Below are 13,483 nucleotides of genomic sequence, written 5' to 3' on the forward strand. Positions count from 1 at the left end.
AAACAATACCGGTTCTCACCACCGGAGGTCGCTTTCATCATGATGTGAATGAGTTTGTTAAAACATAAGTCTGTTATGGTGTGTTATGTGCGGTGGTCTACTCTTCCTTCATTTTACTCCATTTTACAGGAGAATTTTATAGTGAAATGTCATAAAATGGCGGCGGGGGAAACAGAATGGCGGCAGGATCGCGGAGTCACGGTAATGCTTTAAACCTCGCTGTGAGAGCTCTTGCGCTCTCGTAATTGTTTTACAAAACTAGTATTTATCTAGTCTGACATTCCCCATCTTATCTATAACCTTTTCCTGGTCCTTCTTTAAAGTTGTGAAATCAGTTATTTAGCCTAGACGCAGTAAAATCCCATGGAAATTAGCATTAGCTCACTGGATAAACGCAGTGTACTCGACAGTGACAGCCAGCGTGGGGTCCGGGAAAGACAAGCTTACCGTTTGAGGTGTGGAAATAGTTCTATTAGATATTTTTAGTGTATTCCGTTATAAACACAGTTTTACTTAAGACTTAAATAACATTTATAATAGGACAACCCGAAAAACCAACTTGCCTCTAGCTCGTGTTGTGAGTAACTGAGGAGATTTTTCACGTAATGGAAGTAGAAACTCTGTGACGTGAAATGCGCGTTCTGTACGGGGGGGTGGGGTGGGGGGGGCCTATGGAGCTGAAAAAAAAATTACAATTGATTACAACACACTTTAAATGTCGACTGTAAAAACATGCAAGTCAGATCCACTGCCACAAATAAACGTGAACTACTTAAATATTGAAAACAACCACAAAATGCATATAAAATGATTTGTTCCGATTATTTATGTGTTTGTATGAAATCCATTGTATGTTATTGTTGCCATAAAGTGCACTAAGAATTTTTTCCCCAATATATAAATGATTAATTTATTCATTTTGTATTTTTTGTTCCAGCTCCTCCTAGACCGTTCCTCAGAACTAATCCCAGATTCTGCTCAGATCATCTTCAGCCAATGATGGTCAAAAGAGCTTTAGTGATTTTTGATAGATCAAATGTATTATGTGTTCAACAAATATGACAGTACGCACACCAAAACAAACGTCACCCAATGCCGCTTTGGCATATTGAGACCAAACTTCTGTGTCTTCTAACAACAGCGACTTGAGGCTACATGAGCAGTTTCAGAACATTGCCACCCACTGACCAGGAGATATAAATAATTGCTATTTTTGTATAACTTGTCTAGAGTTTGATAATTTTATCTTTAAATTCAACAAGGCAATACTGAGGCGAATGATACCGTTTTACTGTGTCGGCCATTTTGAATTGTATGTTAACAAATGATGTGGAGGAACATTATGAAACACAGTGTCTTCTTGTCTTGTTATGCTTCCTGCTCAATGCTACCCTGGGTCTAGAGATGTAGCTTGTGGTGTTTGCACTGGAATGAAGCTCAGAGCGTTGAAGCCTACTGTGAAACCCTCATGAGGCAGCACTACACTTCAGAAACCTGAAACCTGTTTACACTAGTGGACACTACAGAAGATCTGATGTGGAAAATCTGAAAGTCAGATGCAGACACCTGCTCCAGAACGAACCAGGTTCAACAAAATGAGGTCTTTTTGGCAAAAAACGAGCTTAAGTGAAAAGAAACTATGGGACAATTTAATTTAATTTAAACATTCATCTTTATTTCTCTGATTGAAAGTGTATTTCTGAAATATTATCATCATTTGTTTGGATTAAACTGATTATATTAAAATTATGTAACATTCGAATTGTCCCTTTAACAATCGACAACCTTTTTTAACACCATCATGGTGTAAGAACTAAACAAACGTAGCACTTGACACTGCAATTCTGTATTTTCTTCACAATAACATCACTCCTAAAACACTGTAAAAACAAAAAAGTTGAGAAAATTCAAAATTTCAAGGCAACTTACTGCATTAGATTTTTTTGTGTTGTTAACTTAAACTCTTTAGTTTTGAAGAAGATTACCTGCAGTTGTGCCAAATTAATGATCTTTTGTTCACATAACTTCTTTCATATGGATGAAATATGGTATATATGGTATGGTTTTACATACCAAGAATTCCATATTGTACCAAATTATCTTTTGTTCAAATAATTTGTTATTCATATTTATAAAAACTTCAAAACTAAAAATCCCAATAAAACAGTTCAATTAACATGTTTATTTTAAACATCATAATACCAGTAATAAAACTGTTAAAATCTAATAACAGTAAACTGAACAGTATGATCAACAAGAATCATATGCAGAATTGTACAATACAAACTACTATTCAGCACCTGTCAACTTTGAAAACAATTTCAGCTAAACATGGAATATTTACTGGAACAGTTATTCAGAATGCAGTATGTTCAACAAAATATGTCCAAAATATTGTTTGCAATTATATCCGTAAAGCATGAACAACAATGTTCTTCACAATGTTTGAGAAGTCAATGTTTTACCAAACACATAAGTTAAATACTGACAAGACAACAGCCTTTTCTAGATAGATAGATAGATAGATAGATAGATAGATAGATAGATACTTTATTGATCCACAAGTCATAAAATGCTCCACAAAAAAACAGCCCATAGCTTAAAACAGAACGATAAACAAACACCTAGGGCCATGTAAGAATTAAAAAAGGTTCCCCATTACTGCTGTTCAGTTCTTCATTTGCTAATGTCACAGAGACTGATCAGGACAGCCAGCATGAGAAAAAGACCACCTTGTAACTTAGAGCAAGAGCTTGGTTTTCAAACTCCTGACACATTGTGAGCAACTGGTTGAAAGTTCCTTAAAGATGTGCTAAACAACTTCAAAGGGGTACTTATGTGTTTTTTTATTAACTCCACAGGCCAAAAAGGTAGGCAAATGCAGTGGGGTTGTCTGGAAGATCTGTGAGGACAATGGTCTCTTCCAACACAATGGCAGTATTGATGACTGTGGACTGAGAGGCAGGTGCATCATCATCTTCAAGAACAGTAAGGATACCCAACTTGACACCTTTTGGTTTGACTTTCATCTGGATCTGTTGCCTGTTGAAACCAGGAAGTTTCCTAATAAATAAAAATAACATGCAAAAAGAACATATCTGTAATTATTCTGTATTCACAGAGTGGGGAAAAAATTAAGCTAGCCCACTAATAATCATTTATTAGTATATCTAGTGTTTATCTTGAGAATTAATTAAATGAAATTTCTTGTTCAAGATAGGCAGAGAAGAAAGTAAATTCAATTTGCTCCCATGATTGAGATAAAAGCCCATACTGTACTCACCAGACATGTCAGGAAGTGTTTTTCTGAATTGTCACATACAAATATGGGTAGACATTCCAGAGATGTTCTCCTTCGATGTGGTGACCTGTAACACTGAGGCAAGCAGACTAACCACAAAACATATTGCAACTTATATGCCCCCTGTAGTTCACAATGTCACATTTGTCAATAGATACCACTGGAGTGATGTGAAAAATATTGCCTTAATTACAAAATACCAAAATTTTCAGGAAACATGGGATAATTCCAAAAATAAATGTGTTTAATAAATAAGTCCAACTGTTCAAGCCTCTGCAAGAGGTTTTCCATGTGTTGACTAAAGGCTCCTTTCCCAGCATGGTACAGTTTAAACAGTTGAGGAGAGTACTTGTCTAAGGCTGCTCTAAAGGTCTCCAACAGGTCCATGGTGGTGACACAGTAGACCTCTTCACAAAACTGCAGAACATCAATGCAGTAGAAAAAAATTAATCAGTCAATGATATTGAACAATCTAGCCTACAATGGTGATTATGAGTATTAAGGGTACTGCTAAAAAAGGGAGCCAAAACTTTTGACATGACTGAATCACTGATGGCACAGTACCACTCTGAATAAGTAACTGCATGATCGTGTTCATCTGTGCCGTTAAAAGCACTCAGAATCAGACCGACTATAATTGAAAAAAATATTCTTGCCTTCTCTTCAAGAAACAGAGCAGACTATCTCTCCTGGATTTCTGAGACACCTCCACAATCTCCTTTCTCCCAAAGGAAAATGTGAGGTCCATCTTCTGTCGGACGAATTCAAAGTCAAAATTCAAAGTCAAAGAAGCTTTATTGTCACTTCAACCATATATAGCAGATGCAGTACACAGTGAAGTGAAACAATGTTCCTCCTAGACCAAAGGTGCTACACATAACAGACAAAGTACAGTGATGCAGACAAACATAGAGCTATAACATAGAGATAAAAAAATTAAACTATAATTTAAAAATGAAAATTAAACTAAAAAATTAAACTATACTTAAGGTGCAGTCTTTAAGAACTAGACATACTACAGAAGTGCACAGGAAGACAAGACAAGACAAGACAGTGCAGACCAACCACATATAGGCCGACTTTGTGCAATGAACAAGACAATGTTAGACAATGAAAGAACAGTGTATACAGTGATAACAGGACAATTTAGTATTTGTGTGTGTGTCTGTGTCCAGCACATTCCAGTTCTCCTTTGAGATCAGATCTTGGTTGTATGTTTGTGTGTGTGTGTGTGTGTGTCCAGCTCAGCTCAGTTCTCTGTTGAGATACCTGATTGCCTGAGGGAAGAAACTGTTTAACAGTCTGGTTGTGCGGGTCCGAATGCTTCGGTACCTCTTTCCGGATGGCAGAAGGGTGAAGAGTGTGTGTGAGGGGTGTGTGGGATCATCCACAATGCTGTTAGCTTTGCGGATGCAGCGTGTGGAGTAAATGTCTGTGATAGAGGGAAGAGAGACTTCGATGATCTTCTCAGCTGTCGGTGCAATTCCCAAACCAGGCAGTGATGCAGCTGCTCAGGACGCTCTTGATGGTCCCTCTGTAGAAGGTGGTCAGGATGGGAGGTGGAAGATGAGCCTTCCTCAGCCTTCGCAGGAAGTAGAGACGCTGCTGGGCTTTCCTGGTGATGGAGCTGGTGTTGAGTGACCAGGTGAGGTCCTCCGCCAGGTGAACACCAAGAAATTTGGTGCTCTTGATGATCTCCACGATGGACCCATCGATGTTCATGACGAGCCTCTCGAAGCACTTCATGATGATGGGTGTGAGTGCAACGGGACGGTAGTCATTGAGACAAGACACTGGAGACTTCTTCGGCACGGGGATGATGGTGGTTGACTTTAGGCACGTTGGGATGACGGCGCTGCTCAGGGAGATGTTGAAGATGTCTGTGAAGACATCTGCTAGCTGTTCTGCACATTCCCTGAGCACTCTGCCAGGAATGTTGTCTGGTCCAGCAACTTTTTGTGGGTTAACTCTGCTTAGAGTTTTCCTCATGTCAGCTGTGGTGAGACAGAGCACCTGGTCCTCTGAAGAAATCTGTCTTTCCCCCTTTTTCATTGCATCCACAAAGACACATCTTTGATCTTCTAGTCTATCATCATCATAGTTTTCTGGATGATCAGGAACATGATTTACTTCACCTCCCTTTGGTTTTTCAAGGAAAACCTACCCTTATCACAATATTCATCCCTCCCTCTTTTCCCATCCAGCCTGGTGCAAATTTGATCAGTAGTTTCAGAGCTTGTACTCCCAGCCATCATATCTTGTGCCACTCACAGGCTCCTTAAGACATGGATGTTCACAAGTTCCAAGGCAACAGGTGGATTTCATATTCATCAGGGTAGGCTTTCAGGGCAAATTTTTTTTGTGCCAGCTTGTCTAAAATTTCCATTTCAATGTCTTTTGTTACACTTAGGCCTGTCCCACTTTTTTCATATATGTCATTGCCCTTGTGGAATTTTAAATCAACGTCATATGAGAAATGGGTGATCTGAAATGGAAGGACACTGTGAGATGTTTCACAGGTCTGAATAACAAGCACAAAGAAGTGCTGTGGGAACAGGGTGGTGAACTGATGCTGGCATATCAAGAGAAGAGATGGAGGATGGGTAGGATGGTGTTTTTGGTAGTTGTGGTGGTAATAGTGTTTCATCATTATTCCAAAGAATGTGCAAGACACACCTTTCCACAGGCAACTCTGCAATGTCCATCAAATTGCAAAGAGGTCTTCAAATTGTAAAGAGAATTCTGCAGTTCATGTACAGTTTCAGGGGCCTTAGTCAACTGGACTTTCTGAATGAGTTTTGGATTTGGGTTAACTCGCAGTAACAAAGCCTGTGAAAACCAACAAAACTACATTAATTGTGCATGGCTGTTAACTGAGCTCAGATATAATTGAAAGCTATGTTATTACAGCATTAATTGTATACACCAATTGCAAGAAAATTTGCATAAATTCAAAGAGTAATACATTAATCCTGTACAGCAATAATACATACCATTACATTAAACGCAGCAGGCAATGGGTGGTAATCATTTAAAGCCTCTTGGTCAAGGATTTCTATATCTGTGTAGCCACTGTTAATAAGCTGGCAAGATCTGTAATGTTTCAGAAACCAAGATGAGAGCTTTGTAGTGACAAAGAACACTATCTCAAATTTGACAAAAGGAAGTGGTAGCTCAGTGGTTATCAGACTATTGATTGGAAGTTTGTGAGTTCAAATCAACTATCATTCCCTTAAGATATTGGGTCCTATGGTGACAGCCCAGAGTCAGCTGCCAATGGGAGAAAAGCAAGCGCTCCTTGCCCATCTCCTGCCAAAGTGACGCAGAAGCAAAGGAGAAACAGAACCACAGACAACACCACTCATATCACCTCCATGTTTAACAAGAACTTCAGCACCCTGGATAGCGCTGCTTTACCGGGCTGCAAGGCAGGGCAGGGACACCCTCAGTGGTGAACCAATCAGGGTGCCGCTGAGTTCACCTACACTCAGTGAAGAGAGGAGAGAGCTGATTTGGGAGAGGATAAAAAGATGTGTCTGACTGCTGACTGTGTTCACTGACTGCTCAATTACATGGGATTTATTCAGAAGAGAACTGTTGGTAAGTTATCAGATATGCTCGGTTTTCAGAGAAGAAGCAGCCCGAAATGTTTTACAGAAGATTGGTGAAACTTTAAGTGCCACATTGCTTCAATTTGTGAGGAAGTAGCTTAGGAGTCTAAATGAGATGCAGACAGCCATATTTTACACTATACTCCAATAGTGCCAGAAGCATGTATGGGGTTATAATCCGGACCAGTTTTTTTACTTTGTGTCAGGTGGTGCTGGGGGGAGAAGGGGATCTCTCCATGCCTACTGTGCTGCTGACTGCATTTACTGGAACTGCAGCTTTCAACATTTCTGGTAAAACATTGCACTGGTGGTGTCCTTTTAAAACTGGCAAGGAACCTGAAGCCACCTTTTCAAGGACTTGGGAACTCCCTAGGTGAAGTAAGAGATGGATTGCACAACGTGGAGATTCTTATCATCGATGTAGTATCCATGATTTACATGGACTTGTTTGCTTACATAAACTGATGATTTCAACAGATCAAAGGCAGCAAGAAACCTTTTGGAGGAATCTCTTGTCTAGCTGTAGGAGACTTTTACCAACTGCCACTTCTTGGAAAAGCCAAACCATTCTATGTGTATGAAGAGAATGTTCTGGACTTCTGGAAGGACAATTTTCAAATGATTACCCTCACAGAAACCATGTGCCAGAAAGAAGAACCTTGCTTTTGCAGGACTTTTGAACAGGCTACGAGTGAAGCAGGAGACTGAGGTTCTTAGGGAAGATGATATAGCTAGGTTACTCCAGGCTGTGAACAATGAAATACTGCCCTCATGATGCTCTGCACATATTTCCATCAACAAAGAAGTTACAGTACTGAAACAATACAGGCCCTTCACACTGACATTATAACCATTGATGCCAAAGACTACAGGAAAGACCCAAAAATAAGACGGATGAAGAGACAAAACAAATCTGTCCTTGGAAAAAAGGAGAATTTACTTGACACCGTTCATAGAAGATGGAAGATTGTTTCGGTAAGATTGCAAACACATTCACAGAGAAAAAAGATGGAATTGCCAGGTTACAAATACTAGAACTATGATACTAGGGCTTGACAATCCAATTACAGGTCAGAAACATTGCAAAAAGGTACAAGGTGAAGAAGACATATTGGTTTACATCTGATCTGAGGAGAATTTGAGGAAAGGAGTGGTTTGTCAACAGATCCCCATCAAATTAGTCTATGCCTGTACAGCTCACAAAGTTCAAGGCATAACACCTTTATTGGGAGATCTGCTGAACAGTATCTCGAATGGGCTCAAATTTGCCCTTCCTCTTACTCTAGTTCTCATATGCATGAGCACAATGGGGGGGCTTTTACCCAAGATAAGCCAGTTTTTAAGGGTGCTGTTTTCTCTCTCTAATGCTCTACCACTAGCTGAATGATGTTGATGATGGCACAATGTTGTTTTACGTCGAAACCCGAGTACTCACTGACTTGTTGCACTGTGTGATTGATGCATTCAATTGGGGTTCCATTGTCACTGCTTATATTTCCCCATCTTGAAATAATCTCAGTTATCAGTGCTTTAGCTAATGCACTGTGGTCCTGTTTTGATGTTGGAAAAGCTTGTACCCATTTACAAAACATGTAAACTACGACTAGGCAGTATCTTTTACCCTAACTTGGTGTCAGTTCAGTGAGATCCATTGTAAATGTTGAAAAGGCCGTTCGGCCGGAGGTGGGTGTGCACTTTAGGGGGTTTTAACACTCGTACCCAAATTGTAGCACAGAGAACTCATTTTTTACTAAAATTTTGAGAGTAATCTTTATGTTTATAAATTGTATTAATATTTTATATATTAAGAATTTAAAATGAGTTATGTTATTGTAATGTGTGGTCGGCACAATTTGTCACAACAGACATTTTTCTTAATCTTTTTAATAAACATTTCAGGTGAATTGGAACATCCTGCAGTTTTTGTCTTTATTCAATGTCAATCACATGTAGAATATTTGCTTGTAAACTTTAGAAAAGATGCAAGTCTATTCACAGACGGTAAATTACGATGGTAAGATGATTATTAAAAAATAAAAATAAATGAGCTTTATCCAAATGGAGACCAAATGAGCTATTTATACTTCTCTAATTCAAGACCACAATATGTTTGTACATCCATTAAGTAGACTTTGTTGAACTTTTCAGTCTGCAAAGACCACCGGTGGCCCCAGTTTGTTGTTGTTCGACATTCACTGCATGCTAGAAGTCTTACCTGATCTGGACAAACTGTCTATCATTACAATGATTTAAGATTCCAGCTTTTTGACAACACTATAGAACAACATGCATTCATATTCACTTGTGTTAACATCCTTTACTGAACGGGGTTTATTAAGGTTTAAAGTCCAAAGTTGCAAATATTTCAGGAAATATTTATATATGTACATGTTTACTTTATGAAATAATCTTTAATTATATAACCACAGTGCACTTATACTACTTGTGTTGCACAGGTGCCATTAAATAACGTATTTGGTCAAAGGAATTTTGTCGTAAGAACGTGTTTTGATTTCTAAAAGACTTTTGATAATAATCAAAGCAATTAGGATGCCAAGCCATGTAATGCCTGGATAAAAGCTAATAATGGCTGAAGAAAAGAATAATGATAAACAGAATTATAATAATAATCATAAAAATAGTGGTAAGAAAAAAATGATTTAAATTAGAAAATATGAATGGAAGTAATGTTGTTACATCATTATCCATGTCTCGCAAAGAACAAAAGAGAACATTGTAATACTGCACCATTTCTTGTAGATGAGGTGTCAAATCATGTGGCTTATTCAGAAAAGATGTGCTATGACTTGTCTAAGCGATCGGAATTACGGTTTTCCTGATACGGGCGATCGATCTATCTAACATTCAGCGCAAACAGGAGAACTGTGCTACGTGTATTCTGATGACATCATGTTATGTCACGTGCAGGTCAACACCCAAAATAAGTGGAATCACTACATTACTGCAACATGGACGTGTGACCTATCAAACCGCTTGGCACAATGAGAACTTTGAGACGTGAATTTTGATGACGTAAAGTGACATCACGTGACGGCATTTGCACAGCAACCTTCAAAATAAGTGGAATCATAACTTTACCCCAGTATACACAGGTGACCTATCAAAACCCTCAACACAATTAAGTAGTCTCGTGCATGTTAAACCACAACTAACTGGAATCACAAAATTACTACAACATACACATGTGACTTATGAAAACACTAAGCACATTGAGGAGAACTGCTTGATAAGTATTCTTATGGCATCATGTGACATCACGTGACGGCATGTGGGTGGAAATTAAGTGAAATCACAAAATTTCTGCAGCATGGACATGTGACATATCAAAACGCTCAGCACAGAGAAAAGAACTGCGTAATGTGAACTCTGGTGACGTCACTTGCACATATCCACTCAGCTTTAAAAGTATTGGCACCCTGTCTGTACACATGCCTCTAATAGTATTGGCACCCTATCTGTCCGCTCACATCCGAAACTTTTGACGCCCTATATAACCACCCGCCTCCAAAAATATTGCCACGCTGTCTGTCTACTCGGGGAGGAGTTTTGCCACGGCAAGTGCCACTCACATTTTCTTCAGAAAATGTACGTGTGTATTTACTATTATTATTATGTAAACACTGTTAACATGCTAGATTGTTACCATGGTTTAGGAGAATAGTCCATCTTGGGGCCAAAGCTCCTTTCTGCAGTATTGTCATGTTATGAAATAAATAGTTTGGGAAAAAAGTATGTGAAAAAAGTGGAGATCTTATAATTGCTTCAATTTTATGTGAAAGTCATTTTGTATTTTTCCCCTCACATAGCATCTATGGAAAACCAGCATTATACATGGAACACAGTAATTTCTCAAACATGGCAGGTTAAAGGCTCCACCCTCTACATTCCCAACCAGGTTTGTTTCCTTTCTACAAAATACAGATATACATCATCACTAAAAATGGCCGCAACATTTATACTATGACAAAGACTCAAGTGTTTTATATCAGTGCTATATCTCCCATTTTATTTCCATCAAACATTTTCTGGCATTTTGTATTTTTTAGCTCCTTCTAGACCGTTCCTCCAGAACGTCCCCAGATTCTGCTCAGATCATCTTCAACCAATGACGGTCAAAATTTATTCAAAGATTTTTGATAGATCAAATGTATAATGTGTTCGATGAATATAACAGTATGCTTGTTGTGGAAATTTTGAAAAGAATAGCAAACTGGTAGGCATAGGCAAGAGTAAAAAGGGACACAAATTATTTCTTCACACAGAGGTCTCAGGTGGAGTGCTGCTTCCTCTCAGACGGCAGTAACTTCTATTGAACAGTGTTGATATTTCACTCGTCATCGCAGGCTTAGCAGCAAATTAATCATTGATAATGCAACAAATAGAAATGGATGAATAAATGAATGAATCAACACCAAATGCATTGCAGCTTGTCCTAGATAAACTGAGTGAATGAATTAAAACCAAACGGATCTGAATGAAGCAAACCAACTTAGGAGTAATTAAATGAATCAATATGAATGAATAAATGAATGAATGAATGAATGAATGAATGAATGAATGAATACTTTCTGCAAGTGTTGGCCTTCCACTCATCTAATACACTATATTGCCAAAAGTATTCGCTCACCTGCCTTGACTCGCATATGAACTTAAGTGACATCCCATTCCTAATCCATAGGGTTCAATATGACGTCGGTCCACCCTTTGCAGCTATAACAGCTTCAACTCTTCTGGGAAGGCTGTCCACAAGGTTTAGGAGTGTGTTTATGGGAATTTTTGACCATTCTTCCAGAAGCGCATTTGTGAGGTCACACACTGATGTTGGACGAGAAGGCCTGGCTCTCAGTCTCCGCTCTAATTCATCCCAAAGGTGTTCTATCGGGTTGAGGTCAGGACTCTGTGCAGGCCAGTCAAGTTCATCCACACCAGACTCTGTCATCCATGTCTTTATGGACCTTGCTTTGTGCACTGGTGCACAGTCATGTTGGAAGAGGAAGGGGCCAGCTCCAAATTGTTCCCACAATGTTGGGAGCATGGAATTGTCCAAAATGTCTTGGTATGCTGAAGCATTCAGAGTTCCTTTCACTGGAACTAAGGGGCCAAGCCCAGCTCCTGAAAAACAACCCCACACCATAATCCCCCCTCCACCAAACTTTACACTTGGCACAATGCAGTCAGACAAGTACCGTTCTCCTGGCAACCGCCAAACCCAGACTCGTCCATCAGATTGCCAGATGGAGAAGCGCGATTGGTCACTCCAGAGAACGCGTCTCCACTGCTCTAGAGTCCAGTGGCGGCGTGCTTTACACCACTGCATCCGACGCTTTGCATTGCACTTGGTGATGTATGGCTTGGATGCAGCTGCTCGGCCATGGAAACCCATTCCATGAAGCTCTCTGCGCACTGTTCTTGAGCTAATCTGAAGGCCACATGAAGTTTGGAGGTCTGTAGCGATTGACTCCGCAGAAAGTTGGCGACCTCTTCGCACTATGCGCCTCAGCATCTGCTGACCCCGCTCCATCAGTTTATGTGGCCTACCACTTTGTGGCTGAGTTGCTGTCGTTCCCAAACACTTCCACGTTCTTATAATACAGCTGACAGTTGACTGTGGAATATTTAGGAGCGAGGAAATTTCACGACTGGATTTGTTGTACAGGTGGCATCCTATCACAGTTCCACGCTGGAATTGACTGAGCTCCTGAGAGCGACCCATTCTTTCACAAATGTTTGTAAAAACAGTCTGCATGCCTAGGTGCTTGATTTTATACACCTGTGGCCATGGAAGTGATTGGAACACCTGATTCTGATTATTTGGATGGGTGAGCGAATACTTTTGGCAATATAGTGTATATGCACATGGTTGACGTGGCTCAGGTGGTTGAAATGCTGAAGTTGGAGGAACAGTGCTTGGCTGGGGAGTGCTGGTGGCTGAGGGTCCAGGGTCCACAAACACAGCGGATGTGGGTTCAGTGTGGGGACCATGCTTGATAAAAGTGCTGGGCTCGATGGGAACAGCACCAGCCAGTATGCCTAAAACAACATGATGAAAAAAAAATACATTAACAGTCTACATATATGGCAATAAAATTTAAGCAATGGATAGAGTTCAGGGGAGATACACTATATTGCCAAAAGTATTCGCTCACCCATCCAAATAATCAGAATCAGGTGTTCCAATCACTTCCATGGCCACAGGTGTATAAAATCAAGCACCTAGGCATGCAGACTGTTTTTACAAACATTTGTGAAAGAATGGGTCGCTCTCAGGAGCTCAGTCAATTCCAGCGTGGAACTGTGATAGGATGCCACCTGTGCAACAAATCCAGTCGTGAAATTTCCTCGCTCCTAAATATTCCACAGTCAACTGTCAGCTGTATTATAAGAACGTGGAAGTGTTTGGGAACGACAGCAACTCAGCCACGAAGTGGTAGGCCACGTAAACTGACGGAGCGGGGTCAGCGGATGCTGAGGCGCATAGTGCGAAGAGGTCGCCAACTTTCTGCAGAGTCAATCGCTACAGACCTCCAGACATCATGTGGCCTTCAGATTA

The sequence above is a fragment of the Hemibagrus wyckioides genome, linkage group LG02 (assembly GCF_019097595.1).
Source record: "Hemibagrus wyckioides isolate EC202008001 linkage group LG02, SWU_Hwy_1.0, whole genome shotgun sequence".
In the NCBI taxonomy this organism is placed as follows: Eukaryota; Metazoa; Chordata; class Actinopteri; order Siluriformes; family Bagridae; genus Hemibagrus; species Hemibagrus wyckioides.